We start from the raw sequence: 21,097 nt of genomic DNA on the forward strand, positions 1-21,097 counted from the left end.
TACTGTTCCTCAGCACAAATTAAATGGACTGAACCAGGGAACATGGCATTCACATGTGTGATGTACTGGTCTGCAGTACACACCAATTGAATGTTCATGGAATGAAAGTTCTTCCTGTTTCTGTACACCTGTTCACTGACTCTTGAGGGGATGACAGCTATGTGGGTGCCATTGATGGCACCTATCACATGGGGTATGTTGGCAAAGGCATAGAAGTCCGAATTGATTGCAGGGAGGTCAGCACTTTGGGGAAACCTCACATATGACTGCAGGTGTCGTACAAATGCATTCAGGAATCTTGTCAGTATAATGCTAAACATTGGCTGTGAAAAGCCTGCACCCATGCCCACTGTCACTTGAAATTAGCCTGTGGCCAGGAAATGGAGTGCAGAAAGCTTGCTGATTACAAGTCAGTGCAGTTATGCACAAAGTTCAAGAATAGTTGCATAGGTTTGAGACTGTAATTGATAATGATGTGACACTCCACCATGGTCTGGAAATCCACAAGTGGTCTGTACACCGATGGGGCCCTTCCTCGCCACAAGGGTCTGGACCTAGGAGGAGTTGAAAACATGTGTGAGGAACACACATACATCGGCACACATTGTCAGTCTTTGAGCACTGCTGGCATGATTGTCACCGACACAAATGCATAGTGTGTATGACATAAAAGCAACTTGACCACAATGATAGATCAGGGCTTGTCAGGTGCGGTAATGTTAATTGGCACATGTCTATGGGTGTTTGGGGAACAATGAGCCTGCATTGTGCAGATGTAAGTTTTAAAAATGCATAGTGTTTGCCAAAATGTCTGCCCCATGTAATCCACTACTGTCGTTGTGGAAGTGACCTCATACCGCTAGTGGTTGACGCACCAGCGTAAGGTGGTGGTTACTGCTGTGCGCCAATTCATTAGTTAACATGGATGTCAACGGGGATACCTAGAATGTCATGATCCCCGCCGGCGGTGACGGTGCATACCGCTGCGGTGCATATGCAAAGTCGTCACCCCAACTTCACTTGACTCCCTGATCTCGTTCAAGCAGGTACTCCACTGAGTGTACTTCTGTGTCCTGCCTCTGGTCATGGAAGTGGCACGTGTTGCAGAGGAAAGGCCCCTGGCCTTCACCCAAGAGGAATTGGAGAGGCTTGTGGACGGGGTCCTGCCCCTGTACGCCAAGCTCTACAGATGGCCAGAGGTACAGGTGAGTAGGAGGATTGGGGGCCATGGATGTGTGTAATGGTTGGTGTTGGCTGCATACATGTGCGCAGACCTGACACTGGATGGGCCAGGGTTCCTGACATGCTGTGTGTGTATGTGCTGTTCGTCGGTTTGTACTGGCCGTTCCATTGTGGACGTATAGCCAGCTGTATATGATTGGCCAGTGCCTGACCTCTGTGTTACATTTATGTGTGTCCCTTTTAGGTAAGCGCCCACCAGAAGAGGGCACTTTGGCATGCCATCGCCAAGAAGGTACGGACCCTGGGGGTCTACAACTGGTGGATCACCCACTGCAGGAAGAGGTGGGAGGACCTGCGGCGCTGGGTGCGAAAAATCTGTGAGGCCCAGCTGGGGAAGTCCTCCCAATGGGGAAGAGGTGCCTGTCGGGCACTGACCCCCCCTTATGCAACGCATCCTGGCGCTGGCATACCCAGACCTGGTTGGGCGCTTGAAGGCTGCACAGCAGTCGCAAGGGGATGAGTACACATCCCATTTATTTGTCCCTTGATGGATGTGTGTGTATGCATTCTGACTTATGCTGCTTGGTTGCAGGGACTCTGACTGATGTCCATCTACATTATGGCCCCAGTGGGGAATATGGGTGTGTTTGTCAGGTCTACTACACGTCGGGTCCTCAAGTTATTTGGGGAATGGCTGTAGTCGGGGGTTCTGGGCACTAGTCAGGGGCATAGCGATGGGTATAGCAGTAGGTGCTGCCTGTAGGGGGGTCTTCTGGGTGGGTGTATGTATAAACCACTGTGTCAACTCCATTCAGCTATTTACAAGTGTCTCTGCTTTTTTGTCCCCCCATCCCTGTTCTCTTGTGTTGTCTGTGTACATCAGCATCATCTGGCGAGGGAGCTGAGGCACCGGCGAGTGGGGATGCAGTGGCCCACGGATCCTCGGAGGCAGAGTCGTCCGACGCCAAGCGGACCAGTGGGTTGGAGGGCGAGGAGAGTACCACGGGGGAGGCAACTACCACTGGAGGTAGTGACTCCGATACCTCCTCCGAAGGCAGCTCCCTGGTGGTGGCGGAACCCTAGTGGGCCCACACCTACTGTGTCATCTTCCGCCACCCCCATCCCATCACCACCCTCCCATTTGCTCCCCACCGAGTTGCCCGTGCCCGCTCACCCAGAAGTGTGGGCGTCTCCTTCGCCCCAGGCACCTCTTCCCCTGCCCCAGTCAGTCCTGCTGCCCTCACGGAGGAGGCTATTGACCTCCTGAGAACCATCTCTGTAGGGCAGACAACCATTGTCAATTCCATCCAGGGGCTAGCATCAGAGATGCAGCAGACCAATGGCAATCTGGATTGCATTCATGGTGCAGTGTCTGGCCTACAGAGATCTTTTCAGGCTCTGGCCTCCTCTTGGATGGCAGTCCTTTGTCCCTGGTCATTCCCTCCCCCCCTCCAACCTCCTCTACCCCTTCCAGCACCCCACTCCCTTCACCCGTCCAAAGCACACATTCTGACACGCAGGCACACACCTCAACACACAAGAAGCACACTTCAAAACACAAGCACCACACCTCCCACCACAAGCATTCACACAGCCAACATACACATGCACTCACAACAACATCCACTTCCCCCAGTGTGCCCATCTCCTTCGCCTCCCTGTCTGTCCCCTCTACATACACACCGCAGGCACTGCACCTTCATTCACTGTTGCTGAGCCTATTCCTGCAGTCACCACAATAGCACACATCCATACATGCACCCCAGACACCACACCTGCACTCACCACAACTACTTTAGTTGACACATGCAGCACACTCACCAGATTTGTAGACACCCACACAACATACATTAACACTGGCAGCCTGTTTTCTCCCACTGTGTCCAGCCTTCCTCCCCCCAAGACCCTCAAACGCACCAAAACACCCACCCATCACACTTCCACCACACCTCAGCATACTGTCCAGTCACCTACACCCACATCACGCACACCTACACCACTTACGACCACTCCCTCTACCTCCGCTCCTACGCCTTCCTCCAGGCCCAACCCAATTGCACCAAAGAAACTTTTCCTCTCCCGTGCTGACATATTCCAACCCACTGGCCCACCCCGTCTCGTCCCTAAACGTGCACACCTCCTTGCCCTATCCACTCCTTTCACGTCACAGCCCGCCCCTGTTTGCCCTTCCCATTCCTGTGCCCCTTCCCCAGAGAGGAAGAAGCCCTGTGCTGAGCCTGTTCCATCTGCCTCCACCCAGTCCAAACACACTCCCCCACCTTTCAAGGTCAAACCCAAACCCCCTCCAAATTCCGAATGTAAATCTAAGCCCCAACCCCGTCGTAAATCCACACCCCCACCACCCACTGCCCCTGAGGTGTCTGGATGCCCCATTGTTGCCCCTATGAAGTAGAGTACCGTAGCACTTGTGGGAGTCAGGTTGGGGCCATCGTGGTGCATGGGACTGGTGTTCTGACAGACTGGCCTTAGCCTTATATCCACTTCGTTTGCTCAGTGAGCACAATAAAAAGTTAATGTGTGGCCCGTGTTTTTGGCGGCACACTCTGGATCCCTGGTCTCTTGTTTCATTTTTTTGTGGGTGTGGGGCACATGTATGTACTTTGGACAGGTTAGATTTGCCTTGTGCCGGGTAAGTCCCTCTTGCTGTGGGGTGTATGGCTTGTGCTGCTGTGAAGGGTTGTGGGAGCATTGCAGGGAGGGTGGATTGGGTGGATCTATAACTTTGCCCTTTTTTGCATTGTTTCGTAGGTTGCAGTACTTACCGTCATCGTCTTCGTCGGCAGTCTCGGTCGTGGAGGTATATGGCAAGGAGAAGGGCTGGCATGATCTGCAGCTCTCTAGCCATGTCGCTTTGGCGTGTTGTGTGATCCTCCGGTGAGTGTTTCCTTATATTTGGTTCATTTCCGCCTGGCTTTGCGTGGCGGTGGTTCCCGCCTCGGAACTGACGGCGGTCTAGTGGTTCATTATTTGATGGGCGGGTAAGGCCTTTCCGTCGGCCTGTGGGTGGGATCTGCCGTCGTTGTTGGCACTCCTCTACTGGCGGTAGGTGGTTTTCAGGATGCCTGTGATTCAGTTGGTTCATCATTTGGCGATCCGGACCGCACGTCTGTTGGCGGTTTTTACCGCCACCGCCGGCGGTGCGGTGTTTACCGCTGTGTTCATAATGAGGGCCTTAATCCTATATTGTTCAGTGGTTAAGCCAAATCCATCCATGAGTGCTGTCTTCAAAACACTGCAATTATCTGAATCATATTCTCTGACAGTGAGGAGTCTGTCTCTCCCTTTGCCAGAGAAGGACAACCACAGGATAGCAGCCTACTGTACCTGAGGGTCCCTCTGAACTTTACAGGCCCTCTCAAGTGCAGCAAACCACTTGTAGATGTCATCCCCCTCCTTGTAAAGGGGGACAATCATGTGTAAGTTTCTAGTGTCAAATGCGTTCCCCCTAACACCATATCTTCTGAAACTGCTATTACTGCTGTTACCATGGGGAACTAGCCCCAACCCCTGTCTTTCCCTTTCTGCAGCTAGGACTTCTCTATCTAAGGCCAACTGTTGCTGTTGCAGCCTCAGTTTGGCCTCCTCCAACCTCAGCTTTCTGAGTTCTCTATCTAGGGATTTTTCCTCAGGGCTGGATGTGTGGATCACTTCTGAGAATGAAGTGACATGAGAATGAGCAGAGGCAGATCTTTCCCTGGATTGTGTAACCCTAGTAACCTGGCCTCTAGGTGTGAAGGGAGTTCTACGTGTGTGTGACCCCATCCCATTGCCAGCTACACTAGATGGTTTACCAGAGGGAAGATCTTGGGAAGGACCCTTCCGTGCATCCGCAGGACACTCTCCTGATTCTACCTGGTTAGAATTCCTCTCTACCTCCTCTACCTGGTGACCAGACTGTTCTTGGTCATCCTGGAGAAGGAGATTTAAAGCAAATCTTTGTTAGGGTTCTTCCCAATCCCTAGGCTTCTCTCTAACCAAAGCCCCCTCAAACTTTTAAAGTTTAGGTTCTCATAAGTAGTTTTGATAACGCTAGGGGTGGCCTCAGAGGAAGACATAGTGATAGAAAAGTTAGAGTAAAGTGAAATGAAAGAACATACCTACTTTTTCTAACTTTAAGAAATTTACAATGCAAGTGCAATTACTAGGTATACTTTTGTATAGCTCAAGTATAGAGTACACGTTCCTATGAAAAGCACCAGTGACAGAGTGATAAGGCAATTGCAAGTACTTATCCCATCACCAATGTAGGAGGCTTGCCTGTTTGTAGTGGGTACCAAAGGAAGTTACACCTTATAACAGGTCCAGTTATCCCTTATCAGTGAAATGTAGTCAGTGTCTAGAAGCGAGGCTGTCTAGAGGTAGCTGTAGGCAGAGCAGCCAAGACTGAACTAGGAGACATGCAAAGCTGTTGCAATACCACTGCAGTCACACAGTATTTACACACATGAAAGACAATACTCAGTGTTACAAAAATAAAGATACTTTATTTTAGTCACACAATACCAAAAATACTTTGTAGGCTATACTCCCTTAGGAGGTAAGTAAATCACACAATATGTACACTAGTAACCAGAAACAGGCAAGTACACAGTAGGAAAACAGTGTAAATAGTGAAACTCACCACAGGTTACAATGGGCCTAGGGGGAACACAAACCCTATACTAAAATAGTGGAATGCGAAAGTCGGTTTCCCACCTAGGCAAGTGTAGTGCGTAGAGGGACACTGGGAGTGTAGGAGAACACCAAAGGTAAGTAATGTATCCCACCCAGAGCACAGGAAAGCAGGAGTAAAACACAGCAAGTTTCCTAAAACACACTAGAAGTTGTGATCGAAGATAATGCAAGACCAAGAAGAGACTGCAAGATGATGGATTCCTGGACCTGAAGGCCCGTGGAAGAAGGGGACCAAGTCCAAGAAGCACTGAAGAGTCCAGGGAGAACAGGAGCCCCTGCTAACCCGGATGAAGGTGCCAAAGTGGAACCACCGGTGAGCAGACAAAGACAGTATTGCACCAAAGAATACAGATGCGGGTTCCTGGTTGGTGCAGAAGATGTTCCATGCCAGATGGATGAATGCAGTCTAGTTTGCGTCGCTGGATTCCACCAACAAGCCTTGGTAAACGCAAAGCTTGCGGTTGGCGGAAAATGCCGCTGCCCGGGATCAGGAGGGACCTGGTGGCCTCTATCAAGGAAGGGGAGGCAGAGGAGGCTCTCGGCAACTTGGACAGCCCTCAGAAGACCAGGCAGCGTGCACAGGAGTCCCACAGCAAGGGGACAAAGGAGGTGCAAATGGAGCCCCACACAGCACAACACAAAGGGTTCCCACATCGCCGGAGAACCACTCAGGAAGCTGTGAGTCACAGGATGGAGTGTTTGGGGCCTAAGCTGTGCTGTGTACGAAGGACTACTTGGAAGGTTGCACACAAGACTTAGCAACTGCTAGTCATGCCGTGCACGGGGGTACTGTCTTGCATGGGGAGGCAAGGTCTTACCTCCACCAAAGATGGACAGCTGGACAGTGAGACTGCTGGATTCACATTAGTCCACCACCTGTGTTGCTGGATCCACGCCTGTCGTCTGGAGAGGGGGACCAAGCCACTGGTCATTGCTGTACAGAGGTGCCTGCTGAAGCAGGGAAGTGACTCCGTCACTCCACGGGAGATGACTTTGGTTCTTCTGGTGCTGGCTGCAGACAGGCTGTCCTCAGAGGATGCACAACCTGGAAACTGTTGCAGTTGCTGGCAGGAGCTGAAGTTACAAGGTTGCAGAAGTCGTCTTTGCTTCTTTGTTGCAGTTTTGTAGTGGTCCTGGAGCAGTCAGCGGTTGATCTGTTGGTAGAAGATGAACTGAAGGATGCAGAGGATTCCTGCTTGAGTCTTGTGATCCGAATCTGAAGAAACACCCAGAGGAGAGACCCTAAATAGCCCTGAGAGGGGTTTCGTCAGGTAAGCACCTATCAGGAGAGGTCTATGATGTCACCTGCTGGCACAGGCCACTCAGATGCTCCCAGAGTTCCTTGACCATCCTAAAAACAAGATGGCAGAACCCAGGGACACTCTGCAGGAGCTTTGGGCACCACCCCTGTGGTGGTGATGGAAAGGGGAGTGGTTGCTCCCCTTTCCTTTGTCCAGTTTCACGCCAGAGCGGCGACTGGGGGTCTCTGTACCGGTGTAGACTGGATTATGCAAGGAAGGCGCCATCTGTGCCCTTCAAAGCATTTCCAGAGGCTCTAGGAGGATACCCCCCATGCCTGTAACACATATTTTCAAAGAGAGAGGGTGTAACACCCCTCTCCTAAAGGAAATGCATAGTTCTGCACTCCTGGGATTGAGCTGCTCAAGCCACAGGAGGGTAGAAGCCTGTCTGTGAGGTGGGAGCAGCTGGGGCTGCAGTGAAAACCTCATAAGACTGGTATGGCAGTACTGGGGGTTATGGTGGAGCTCCCAGTGTGCATGGGATTGTACAAACAATACTGGAATCAGTATTGGGGTATAATTCCCAATTGTTGGACAGCTTACTTGGCCATATTCAGAGTTACCATTGTGAAGCTAGATATATGTATTGACCTAGATGTAGTAGACACTTATGATGGCGTCCCCGCACTCACGAAGTCCGTGAAAATGGGTGTGAACGACGTGAGGGCACCTCTGCTAGTGCAGGGGTGCCCTCACACACAGGTACTTTGCAGCCTGCCTTCAGTGTTGGAAGACCTGACATATAGATGACTTATAAGTGACGATGGCTGTGAAATCGTGCATGCACGATTTCACCCAGGCTGCAATGGCAGTCCTGAAGAAGTGTTTGTATGGTCTCCTTATGAGTGGCAAAAGAAATGCTGCAACCCATAAGGATTCTTTGGAACCCCAGTGCCCTGGGTACCTATGTACCATATACTAGGGACTTATAAGGGGGGGGTACAGAGTGCCAATATGGAATGGAGTTTGGAGTCACTAAACTATAGTGACAAATCTTGAAAGAGAGCGAGCATGAGCACTGGAGTTCTGATTAGCAGGACTCCAGTGACAATTTAGAAAAACAGTGAAACACACTGACAATCAGGCCATAAACCATAAGTACTGGGGTCCTGACTAGCAGGATCCCAGTGACACAGTCAAAAACACACTGACATCAGGCAGAACCTGGGGGTATAATGCCAAAAAGAGGGTACTTTTCTACTGTCATCTATCCCAAGCCAGCCTATATTGGAGATAAGCTGTGGGGGCACAGGACAGAGAGTGCAGGGAAATGCCTACTTTCTAAAAGTGGCATTTCTAAAATGCTAACAATAAATCCGACCTTACTAAGAGAGATGATTTATTATTACCATTTCAATGGTACTAAACATGATGCAGCTACTCCTCCAAGAACAGGAATTACTTCTTAAAGGCGATATAAGGAATTCCCAAAGCTGGCCTACCAAAGGGGCAGGCCTCACTGTAATGAAAACAACTTTTGGGGATTTTTTCATTACCAGGACATGGGAACTTAAAATTATATGTCTTGCCTTTTGCTTACATGGCACCCTGTCCTATGGGCTACCTAGGGCCTGCCTTAGGGGTGACCTAAGTGTAAGAAAAGGGGAGATTAAGGCTTGGCAGAGATTGTAAATGCCAAGTGAGGGTGGCAGTTAGACAGCTCACACAGGCCCTCCAGTGACAGGCCTGAGACATGCTTATAGAGCTACTCAAGTGTGTGGTGCAATTAGTGCTGCAGGCCTACTAGTAGCATTTCATTCACAGGCCCTGGGTATAGCATACAGTAGGAGAGGCTTAAATGTATTAAAAAGGAAGGTTTAGGCCTGGCTAAAGTTTCACTTTCCAGGTTGAAATGATAGTTTAAAACTGCACACATGGGCTTCTATAGGAAGGCCTGAGACATGTTCGAAAGGGTTACTTGAGTGAGTAGACCAACATGTGCTGCAGGCCCATTAGAAGCATTTAGTTTACATTCCCTGAGTGCATGTAGTACCACTTTCCCAGGGACTTAGAAGTAAATAAAATGTGGCAATTGGACGTAAGCCAATTTTACCATGTTTAAAGGAGAGAGCACAAGCACTTTAGCACTGGTCACCAGTGGTAAAGTGCACAGAGTCCTACGACCAACAAAAAAGAGATCACCGAAAATGAAAGTGGAAGGAAAAAGTGTTTAAGAAGACCATCCTAAGGCTGACAGGTCTAACTACCAGTTTCACTTTCTTCAGTACAGGGAGCTCCTACCATGCCATCTTTCTTTTCCTGGCAGTGTGTTCCTTGAGGGTGAGGTTTTGGGTCAAGGGTAAATCCAAGTTACTTGGCATTGTGGTTCATAGCTGTCAATGTTCATGTCATTGTGCCACATTTATTCTATTTCTCAACAAACAACATTTTGTTTAATAGAAGGCACTCAATGAAGCACAATTATTTAAGACGCTAATTTTATTTAAGTGGCAGTTTAAATTCTAGCACAATTTTATCAGCTTTGGCCCTTACCCATATGAGTCACTTAGAAGAGGAACACCAGACAAAACATTATATCTATAAGTTCAAAGTAATAAAGGGTCCATTGCCAGTCCTCAAATCTTATAAATCTCTTTATTTTGTATCCAAATTTATTTAAAAACAGACCACCAGGCCAGCCAACAGGTTTCATCCTACAGAAAGACTTCACCATGGCTACAAAACACAGATATCCAATAATTACAAATGTATACATTCAACATGAAAGCCTTATATACAAAACATTCAATTACACACAATATTAACACATAAATGAACTATTGACTTTAGTCAATTACAGTAGTAAATTATTTTCTGATTTCATCTAACCTCTCCTGCTCATAACCTTATGACTAACTACTGTATATTTGAAATTGATTCCCCTTCAAAAGTCTCAGGTTAGCCTCATTTAGTGAATGTTTTGAGCATTTTGAAATTCACTGTCCTGCAATAGTCTTATGTTACTCACATTCAATTAATGTTTTAATAATTTTAAACATCCACATCATCTTTAAATGCAGTCAACGTGATTAGTAAAGTTCAACTGTGTGTATTTTATTGTGATTCTTAACAAGATCATATAATATTTACCTTGTAGGATCTCATAACATTGGGAACAGACTGCATGGTTTCTATCATCTAATTCTGACACTGTTAATGCAAACAGGAGTAGATATTTTGGGACCAGTATGTTTTGAGGATAAATCCACTCTAAAATGATTCTAAACAAATAGAACAATGGTCTTAGTAAAAACCCTACTTTATGTGCTGTACATATAATCTTTTTGAATGTCAAGACCACTTATTTCAATTTAGGTGACTAATGTCTTCTCACTTATATTCCACTGTGTCCTCCATGAAGCATCCACCTTGCAATTTTCTCTATCAATAACATATAGGGGAACACACAGACAATCATCACAGGTTGGGTGAGTAACCACACCAATAACTAACAGCCTCCAATGTACAAAAAAATAATACCAATGTGCCCTATATCTCATGTCCATTTAATAAGATTTAAAGCCCAAGTCTTCCAAATCTTCACAAAAATCCTGAACACAATACAATAATTGCATATGGGCTACTCAATATTTATCTAATGTGCAATTAATATAGGTGTCACCGAACTCAAAAAGGAAGAAAAATCTCCTAATTCTCAAAAAAGATCCCAGATTCAGTTCCATAAATTAAATACATGTCCAAATGGCCATTGAGTAGGCCATACCTATCTTATTACATAGTCACAAATGCAATTAATAAAGGTCCCTTTAAAGCCAAGTAGTTCTGAAATACCACCAAGAGAGTTCAACAACAAACTTAAGGAGAAAACAAGAACTCTATACTGTCAAAGCCCATACAAGTGAACAAAACAATCAGTTCTGTCATATCCAGCCAATAACTCATCTCCTGTTCAATATAAAATAAAAATACACACATTTAAGCAGACAAACTTTTTAAAAAAATCACAGCCTTAATAGGCGAACCATTACTAAGCCGATCTTTTCCACCCCAAACACCTACCTGAATTTAGAACTGAAATAGAGCCCAGCAGCTCGCTTCCTCCAAAGGTGATAAAAGCATTCCTCTATCAAGGCACTGGGCTAAATATTGTAAAAGATTAAGGGCCAGATGTAGCAAGCATTTTTCAGTCGCAAACAGCCTGATTCTGCGAATTGGGCCGTTTGCGACCAGAAAAATGCATTTTGGTATGTATTAATTCCAAGTTGCAATTCAGTAACATGTTAACAATTGTAATTTTGGAATTTCTAATACATACCAAATCAGTATTAGGAAGGGGCGTGTTTAGGGCGTCCCTTGCTAATTCGGAATCGCAGTGGTATGTAAGAATGCTCTGTGACTGAAATGCGGTTGCAAAACATTCTCATTGTACCACGTACTTCAAGTAGGTGGTAACCCATTCCAAAATGGGATGAGTCCACAAGGGGCCTCTTCCCCTTTGTGAATGTTTGTGAAAACATTTTTTAAGGGGAGGCAGTGGTCACACCATCCACTGTCTACTCTTAAAAAGCGAAAAGAAAACTTCCCATTTTTCTTTTTTAACTGCATTGCGGTTTTCTTTTAGAAAAACGGGCAGCATTTCTTTTTTAAAAAGAGATTGCTTTATTAAAAAGCATTCACAACATGGTGGTATGCTGAGCCCAGCAGGCCACCATCGCTGTGATGGCTGCAATTCCTAATGGATTGCAAATTGTGATGTACCTCATTAATATTCATGAGGTAGGTCTAGCTGCAAACCACTAGGAATCGCCAATGAGACTCAAAGGAGTTTCATTCATTAGGAATACCAATTTCCTAATTGCGATTTTGATAGAATCTCAATTTGGAAACTGGTATTGCCTGTGTTAGAACATCTTGCCCTAAATAACCTCTACATTTCCTGCTGGGATGGAACTTGCTAAGCGGAAACACTGCACAATATAATAATGCCTAGCCAAACCAAAGTTTGGGCACCATTTTGAGATGGTCTGGGTTGTAAGCAGTGTAATGTTGTCTGCATAAACCAAAATAAGGCGTCATGTTGGAACACTAAACAGTGTAATGAAGTCTACATGAACCAAAGTTGGGCACAATGTGTGGGCATGTATGTCCTTGTACATAAAACACATATTGACAACATAGACCAAAGTATGGGTGGCTTATTAAGGTGGTATGTGTTTTGAGCAGTGTAATGATGTCTGCATGGACGACAGTAGCGTGCCATGTTGGAATGGTAAATATTCTAATACACTAAGATTACATCAACTGAAGTAGTGCATCATGTTATTTGGACAAGGAGGTCCTAATGCACATCTGCATATTAAGACAGTATAAACAGAAATAGAGTGCCATTTTAGAATGGTATGTGTTAAAAGAAAATCATTAATGTATACTACTAATATTTTGCCATTCCTAACTAAAAGTTACAAGTCCCATATTGTCAAATGGCAAGGAGTATATTCCAAACTACTAAATCATGAAAAGAAAGTTATAAACGATAAAGTTGGAGACCTCGAGGTGCATGTGTATACACAAGCCAAAATGTGAGTGCTATGTTAGAAGGCTGTAGGCATGAACAAGTAAGACACCATGGGCCACATGTAGGAAGATCCGATTTTGCAACTCGCAAACTGTGTGTCGCACAACCCGGATGTACAACAGCATCAATGACACTGTTGCGATTCACTATGGAGTCGCAAATGACCTACCTCATGAATATTCATGAGGTAGGTTGTAATTTGCGACCCCATTGGGAATGGCGGCACTGACAGGAATGGTGGCCTGCTGTGACTGCTTTAAAATAAAGCAGGATTTATTTTTTAATGCAGCCTGTTTTCCTTAAAGGTAAACGGAAGGCATTTTGAAAAAAAAAATGAAAAGCTTTCTTTTCATTTTTTCAGACCAGACAGTGGTCCATGGGGCCACTGCCTGCTCTGAAAAAATGTTTTCGCATGCATTCACAAAGGGGAAGGTGTCCCATCAGGACCCCTTCCCTTTTGCAAATGGGTTAGCACCAATTTGAAATTGGTGCTAACTGTGATTGTTTTGCGGGGGCGTGGGTTGGTGCTCATGGAGTGAGCAGCAACGAGGAAGAGCTCCGGCACGGGACCTCCAATAAAGACCCATCCTGACTGCGCTGTCTGAAGCACCAGCAGCAAATCCTGTCAGGAGAGGTTTGGAGGTCAGGGGCTTGAGGACCGGGGGTTCTCCGATCCCAGAGACCAAAAAAACGGGATCGGAAGGACAGCGATTATAATTACAACGCGCTGCCTGCCCTTAAGATGGCAGCCGCGCTGATTTGAAAAACCTCCGTCTCCCCTCAAACGGACTAATATGGAGCAGATGCCCAGTGGGGGAAGAAGCTGTGACTGAGGCTTCTAATACAGGGGTGACCCCCTAAGTAAAGCAGAGCGTTTTAAGAGAGCGGAGGCAGTAGAGACCAGGAGCCGCCTGTCTACAAAATGGCAGCCGCGCAGGGCACCGGTAAATAGGATTGGGGCCCGGTTTGATCGGTGAGGCGAGGCAAGGGCTGATTAAGATCCCAGTGCACATAACTGGACCATCCTGCTGGCGATGACGACCTACTACAAGCCTGGAGGGTACTGGGACTCACTCTGACAGCAGAAATGCGAGAAAGGAACAACCTGCGGTTTGAGGGATTGTGGGGCCCTCGGGAGACATACCCTCTTCCCATCATCGCCGAAAGACGGGCCCTGCGGGCTGAGGGACTCTGGATGCCAATCTGCAGCCCTGTGAGGGACTAGAATCATTTCACCAGGCAGCTCTGCTTAGGGGCACACAGCGATGCAGACTCTTAAAAATAGAGATTCCCCCTCTTCCACACAGGATGGGCAAAACTGGAAAGAGGAAGGAAGTGGCGGGTGAGATGGATGCGCAACGGGCCTTCACTCTGTCCTTCCCTACCGAGACACCGCGGATTGGCACGGATGAGAACCCACCTGGGAGTCCTTCGCTAGGCGACATTATGCAGGCCATCACTTTCACCAGGGAGAGCCTGGACACAAAGATCGACTCACTGGCGGTTGATCTAGGCCTACTCTGGGAGGACCAACGTCACCTTGCGGAGAGAGTAACGGTGACGGAGCAGGCGCTGGGTGCCCTCAGTCCAGGGCTGACAGCAGCGGAAGTCTGAATCACTAAACTCGAGAAGCAAACAGAAGTTCTCATGGCCCGAGCCGAAGATGGTGAAAACAGGTCCAGAAGAAACAATATCAGAATAATAGGCCTCCCTGAACCAGTCGGTCAGCGCAACATCCCTGAGTTCTTGGAACGCTGGAGCTGTCGCACCTGAGGGCCTTTTGCACATTTTAGCCCTTGCGAGGGCGGACAGGGTCCCTGCGAGGGCCCCTCCTCTGGGAGCTGCGCCATGACCGGTGTTAGCTCGCCTACTGCACTACAAGGACCGGGACCAAATACTGAGTCAGGGCAGAAAGGCTGGAGAAATAAGGGTTGAAAACTCCCTGATCCGTATTTTCCCTGACTTCTCCAGAGAGGTGCAGAGGCAAAGGGCAACGTACTCGGAAATCAAAAAGCGCCTACAGCAACTGAACATCCCCTATGCAATGCTGTTCCCTGCTTCGCTGAGGGTGGCGGATGGTAGGGGAGCGCAGTTTTTCCGCACACCACAAGACGCAAAAGCCTGGATGGAGGAGCGGGGGGACCCAACAGGGGAGGGGACCGCTCAAGAATCCAGACCCCGCAGCGAACGCCAAGATGTGAAAGAACACAGGAGGAGTGCGGTGGCGCCCACACGGGAGGAGGCACAAGCAGAGAGAAGCCGAGCCACCACAGCGATAGCCTCCTTCAGTCTGGGGGGGGTGGCAGCCTGTGCTCAACTGGCACGGAGAGAGGAACCGAAGGATCAGACTCGGAGGCGGAGTTAGCAGGATCGGCTGCGACAAGCCTGGAGCTACCTGCAGTAACACCAGGAACCTCGGACTGCATCATTTGATAGCTAGCCCAGGCAATTGATGTCGACTATCCGAACTTTTATTCGACCTCCTGACCAGTGGCTCACGCAACCCACGAGGTATGCAGCAAAACATTTAAACTAGCCCCGGGCCACGTGCCTGATCCCTCGGATGGCTCAAGAGATCTTAACTACCTGCCCACCCAGAATTGACTTACGTTTGATAAATTTTGGATGGGGAACTGTTTTACCACCTGTCCTGGGGAAGGGGAGTTGAGGGTGTTCTGGTTGTTTAAAGGGGATATTGTTTCCGGTTTTACCTGTGGTGAGACAACGTCCACAAGAAGCACTGGTCTAGGTCACCTGGTCGGGTGGCGGTTGCGCGGGGGGATGGTCGGAGGGCTTCCGCTATGGGTGACCAGCAGGGATATAAAGTAATCTCCTGGATTATAAGAGGGATGCATAACATGACCAAGCGGTACAAGGTATACTCCTATTTATGCAGATGAGGGGCGCATATAGCAATGTTACAAGAGACCCACATGACGGCTGCTGAGGGCGCAGCACTGCAAAGAAGGCGGAGGAGCCAACTATTTTACACGACATACTCAGCATACGCAAGTGGCACCTTGATATGGATCAGGGCAGGGGTCCCGTTCCAGTTCACTAACACATTAACGGATCTTGGTGGACGCTATGTATTGGCCACAGGCCGCCTGGGCGGACAAGATATAACACTGATTAATGTGTATGCTCCTAACATAGAACAGGGCGCGTTTCTCAACAAATTAGCAGCCATACTTGCACCTCACATACTACACTCGGTGTTGATAGGGCGGGACTTTAATTGCGTGGCTAACCCAGGCATAGACAGGTCCCACCCACCGCTACGGGAATCCCCAATCAATGCGCTCGCTAGAAGGTTCACAAATTGGCAGGCAGAGTGGCATCTGGTAGACATATGGAGAACTCTCAACCCTGTATCCAGGGAATATTCTCATTATTCCGCTGCCCATGATCTCCATGTGCGGCTTGACACTTTCCTGAGCACACCCGAGGTGCATGCACAGACGCAGGGAGTAGAATACCTGGGGAAAACCATTTCCGGTCATAATCCGCTATTACTGCAGTTGTCTTGGACAAGAGTTGTTGCATGCATACCTACCTGGAGGCTTAAGCCCGACTCGCTGACAGACCCCGCTTTCCGAGAGCAGATCAGGGACAATATAATCCACTACTTTGAGGACAACGAACCCACCACTGCTTTGCCACAGACGCTCTGGGAGGCATTCAAAGTAGTGATGCGCGGTTGCTGCATGGCGGCTTATATTGGGATTAGAGAGTCCTTGTTGCTGGATATCACGATTGCAGAGAGAGACATCAGGACACTGGAGAAACTTGCATTGGATCAACTGGAGAGGCAAGGGGAGGAGCGCGAGGCCAGGGAAAAAGTGGCAGAGCATACCAAGACGCTAAGATACTTTGACTATAAGCAGTACACCGCAAGGGCCCATTCTGAAAGGGATAAAACGGGGGCGCTGCTGGCATGGTTGGCCAACCCCGCCAAGAGAGGGACTCCAATAATGGAGATCACCACCCCACTGGGCGCAAAGCTCTGTCATCAAGCCGACATAAACTCGTATTTCCACGACTATTACTCCGCCCTTTACACCAGCTTGTCTCACGAGTCGGGAGTGGAGCTGCAAGATTTCCTGTCGGCACTGCCGTCCTGAGCTCTAACTGAGGAGGAAGGTGATGTCCTGGGCGGGGACATTGAGATATCGGATATTGGGTCAGCTATAGCGGGCCTGGCTCGCGGAAAGACCCCAGGTACGGATGGGCTGCCCATTGAGTTCTATGCAACTTATGCACGGACACTTACCTCCAAGCTGGCGACGCTGTATAAAGAGGTGCGAGTGACCGGCCGTCTCCCGGCCTCGACAAGTGAAGCCTTAATTGTCCCATTGCTCAAGCCAGGCAAACCTCCTGACGAAGGGGGGGCATACAGGCCCGTCTCCATGCTTAACTTGGACTACAACATTTTAAGTAGGGTGCTAGCAATAAGATTATTGCCATACATGACACTGCTGGACCTCTCGGACCAAGAGGGATTCATCCCTACTAGGTGTGCTGCCCAGAATGTACGCCGGCTGTGGCCCTCATGGAATCAGCGACCCCTGCTGACCCGGGATCCGTGGTACTTGCCATAGACATAGAGAAGGCATTTTGACAGCCTGGAATGGGATTACCTATACAGGGTGCTCGATCACATGGGCCTTGGGGAAGGCTTTATTAAATGGACAAAGCTGCTCTACGTAGACCCCAAGGCCAGGGTTAGAATGGGCACATTCATATTGGCGCAGTACACAGCTGGCAGGGGCACCAGACAGGGATGTCCGTTGTCGCCTCTGCTGTTCACTCTGGCGATAGAACCGCTAGCCACTCAGGACAGGACGGCTGCCTGGTACCAAGGCCTGATCAGGTGCGATCGGCGGCATGTGATCGCGATGTATGCGGATGACCACCTCTTATTCTTATGAAATACTGGTCCGGAAAGGGAAGGGGCGCAGACTCTACTGGTACGCTTCAAACAGTTATCAGGATTGCGGGTCAACTGGCAAAAATAATTTTTATTCCCAATGGCGGCGGGCGCTGCGCCACCGGCGGAGTTGGGCGGAGTGTCATGGGAGCATAGTTCACTCCCAACCAGATATTCTAGATGGCAACATCGGAAGGGCGGTGGGGGCTCTGAGGTCGAGCTTTGGTTTTTGGGGATCGCTCCCGCTGTCGGTGGCCGGACGGGTCTCCCTCCTCAAGATGGTGGCGCTGCCCCGGCTGCTGTACTGTTTTGCGGCATTGCCTCTCTGGGTGCCGCATGCCTTGCTTAGAGAGCTGGACACGGCGATCACCATGTCTATCTGGGGGGGGCAGATGCAGGGTGGCATTGGCGACACTGAAGAGACCCCGCGAGGGGGGTGGCCTGGCGGTGCCTTATTTTGAAGCTTACTATCTTGCTGCACAGTTACAATGGTTAGCAAGATGGATGGGGGGCGGCGGAGCTGGAGAAAATGTGAAGAGACTGGTGGTTGCCCCTGCTGCTGAATTATCCGGAATCCTTTTTAATGCCTCAGGGGGAGGACTGACGAAGAGTATCGAACCCCCCATTATCCGCAGGTGCTGGAGGTGATGCCTCCGTAGGGCAGGACTGAACATGCCGTATTCTCCTGATGTACCGTTATCTTGGCTTCGCTGGCTACCAGGGGTGGGAGAGAGGAGAGTTCTACTCACCTGGATTGAGGCAGAGGTCATGCGGATAGGGGAGCTGTACAGAGGGGGCAACCTACTACCCTTTGAGGATTTCCAGCAGGAACACGACCTCCCGCAGGGCCATTTCCTACTACACCGCGCACTCGCCCGATCCGTTGGGCAACATTGGGGAACGGGAACTACCGAACCTCCTCAACACGGCCTTCGTAATTATTTGCTGTCTGCAGGGTACACACATAAAGCGGTCACTAGGCTCTACAGGATGATTGAGGAAGTAGAAGGGATTCCCCTGTGAGGACTAAAGCAGAAGTGGGTGCATGATCTGGGGACGCAGATACCGGATACAGACTGGGAACGCATTTTAGAAAGAATGCCCAAGATGTCCAGAAACACTACGTTCCAGCTCATACAGGTTTACATACTCCAGAGAGCTTATCTCACCCCACTTCAGAATAAATGATGCGAAATGCCCCTGCTGCAATATGGGGGCTGCAGATTTCCTCCACATCCTTTGGTCCTGCCCCCAGCTAGAATCTTACTGGGACACAGTGGTTACAGAAGTGGCCAACATCACAGAGATTGAAATCACCCACACACCCGCTAGATGTATACTTCATTGGTTCCCTCATACACCCAGGAATAAGGCCACTAGCAGATTCCAAGACCTTGCGTTTATCTTAGCCAAAAGAGAGCTGACGAGGAACTGGAAGTCCCCGGGGGGCCCCCAGCTCCAGGACTGACGAAAGGATCTTAGGAAATGGGCTGAAAGTGAGGGAACAGCGCTATACTCGGAATTAAGAAGGGGTCTGGGGTTCCCTGAGATGAAGGAGGCTTGAGATCAGATTGCTATAGCGTTGCAGAGGGAGCACTCGGACCAGGGCAGGGACGCCCCCACACAAGCTAATACACTTGCGGACTGATGCCCCCACAGGAGTCAAACCACACGGCACTCAACATGAATGGAGCTGGTCCCCAGACGAACCAGTCAGGACACTCCACACGACCAGCACGGCCTGAGAGGATCAGGCACGACCAAGCAGGCTATATAGACACCACAGGACAAAAGCTGATGGGAGAGGGGCGATTAGCTACATATTGGTTGAGCACTACTCAGTTACTAGGCGCAGCTCAATTCTACCATTACTTGCACATCAACTTGTCAGTCGAGCGCACTAGGCCAACCTGACCCTAACGCTGGTTGAGGATATACAGACGCTAAGGGAACCTATTGAGGTTGATGGACAATGTTATACTTAAACAAAGATGCGAACGCCAGTTTTGTTCTTAGCTCTGTAAAGGAGTGAATAATTACTATTAACACTACTATGCATGGTGAGAAATCAAGGTCTATTCTGCTCGTTGATGTCTGTATTTGTCATCATTACTTCTCATTAATAAAATCTGTGTACAAAAAAAAACTGTGATTGTTTTGCAACCGCATTCGCGGTCACAAAACAATCATACATACCATTTGGATTCGGTATTAGGAAAGGACGCCCTTGACACACCCCTTCCTAATACCGAATCGCAAAACCCAAACTGCAATTCGGTAACAAATTACCAAATCGCAGTTTGGGCTTTGTACACCCCAAAAAGCATTTTTCTAGTCGCAAACCGGGCGATTCTGCGAATCAGCCCCTTTGCAACAAGAAAAATGCTTCGTACATGTGGCCCAAGTTGTGTGGACATGTATGTTTTAAGCCATCTAATAGCGTCTAAGTAATAGCATAAACCAAAATAGAGTGCTACGTTACAAGAGCGTATATTTAAAAAACATATAAAAAATGCATAATCTGAAACAGAGTGCCATATTGATCGGAGTGTGCTTGAAAACTTCTTTATCAAATCATGCTCATATTTAGTCATTCATAGCTAAAAATTACCAGTCCCATATTATCAAATTGTTAATGTGTTTGTTACAAAACACTAAGAGCCTGATTTATATCTTAAAACACACAAAAGGTGATGGGAGGCTGCTTACAATAAGTCTAACTACTGGCAAAGGATCGCTGACAGAAAATCGGAAACAAAAATATTGCGTGGACAGACTATTGTGTCAAACATATCGAGGAACAAAATATTGAGAAGGTAAGTGCAAATAGGTAAGTATAGGTTTACTATTCTTAACTCCACGTCTACGTACTTTGAAGATATATATCATCAAGGTACATATATGTGGAGTTATGTACTGTAAGCTTTGCTTATCCAATAGAAACTTACATTTTGTCCACAATATTCTTCACACAATACATTTTCCCACAATATTATTTTGCTGATATTCTGTCTAAACACCCTGGCAATAGCTTGGGGTAGCACTCCAACCTATCACGCTTGTGCTTACCATGCCACCTCTGTTTGGCCCCAGCCATATGCAAATCGGTCTTGTCCCTGCTCCTCATGGGAACAATCCAGCCTGATCTGCCAAGCAAGACCCTAACAGAACTGAAACACAGGCAACCCAGGACTAGTTTTGTTCTAGTTGTAGGCTCATCAACTGGATACTGCTTGGTTCCAGTGACATAGTGAGCATGGAGCCAAATCTGGGCATACCCATGACACTTAGGATGTACATGAAATACACAAAAGGTGAATGGAGACTGATTACAATAAGTCTAATCACTGGCAATAGCTCGAGGTAGCAGTCCTACCCATCGTTGTTTTGCCCACCACCATGTGATTTATATCTTGACGTTTTGTACATTTGTCCTCAGTGACACAGGTTTCG

Source organism: Pleurodeles waltl, chromosome 7 (genome assembly GCF_031143425.1).
Source record: "Pleurodeles waltl isolate 20211129_DDA chromosome 7, aPleWal1.hap1.20221129, whole genome shotgun sequence".
Classification (NCBI taxonomy): Eukaryota; Metazoa; Chordata; class Amphibia; order Caudata; family Salamandridae; genus Pleurodeles; species Pleurodeles waltl.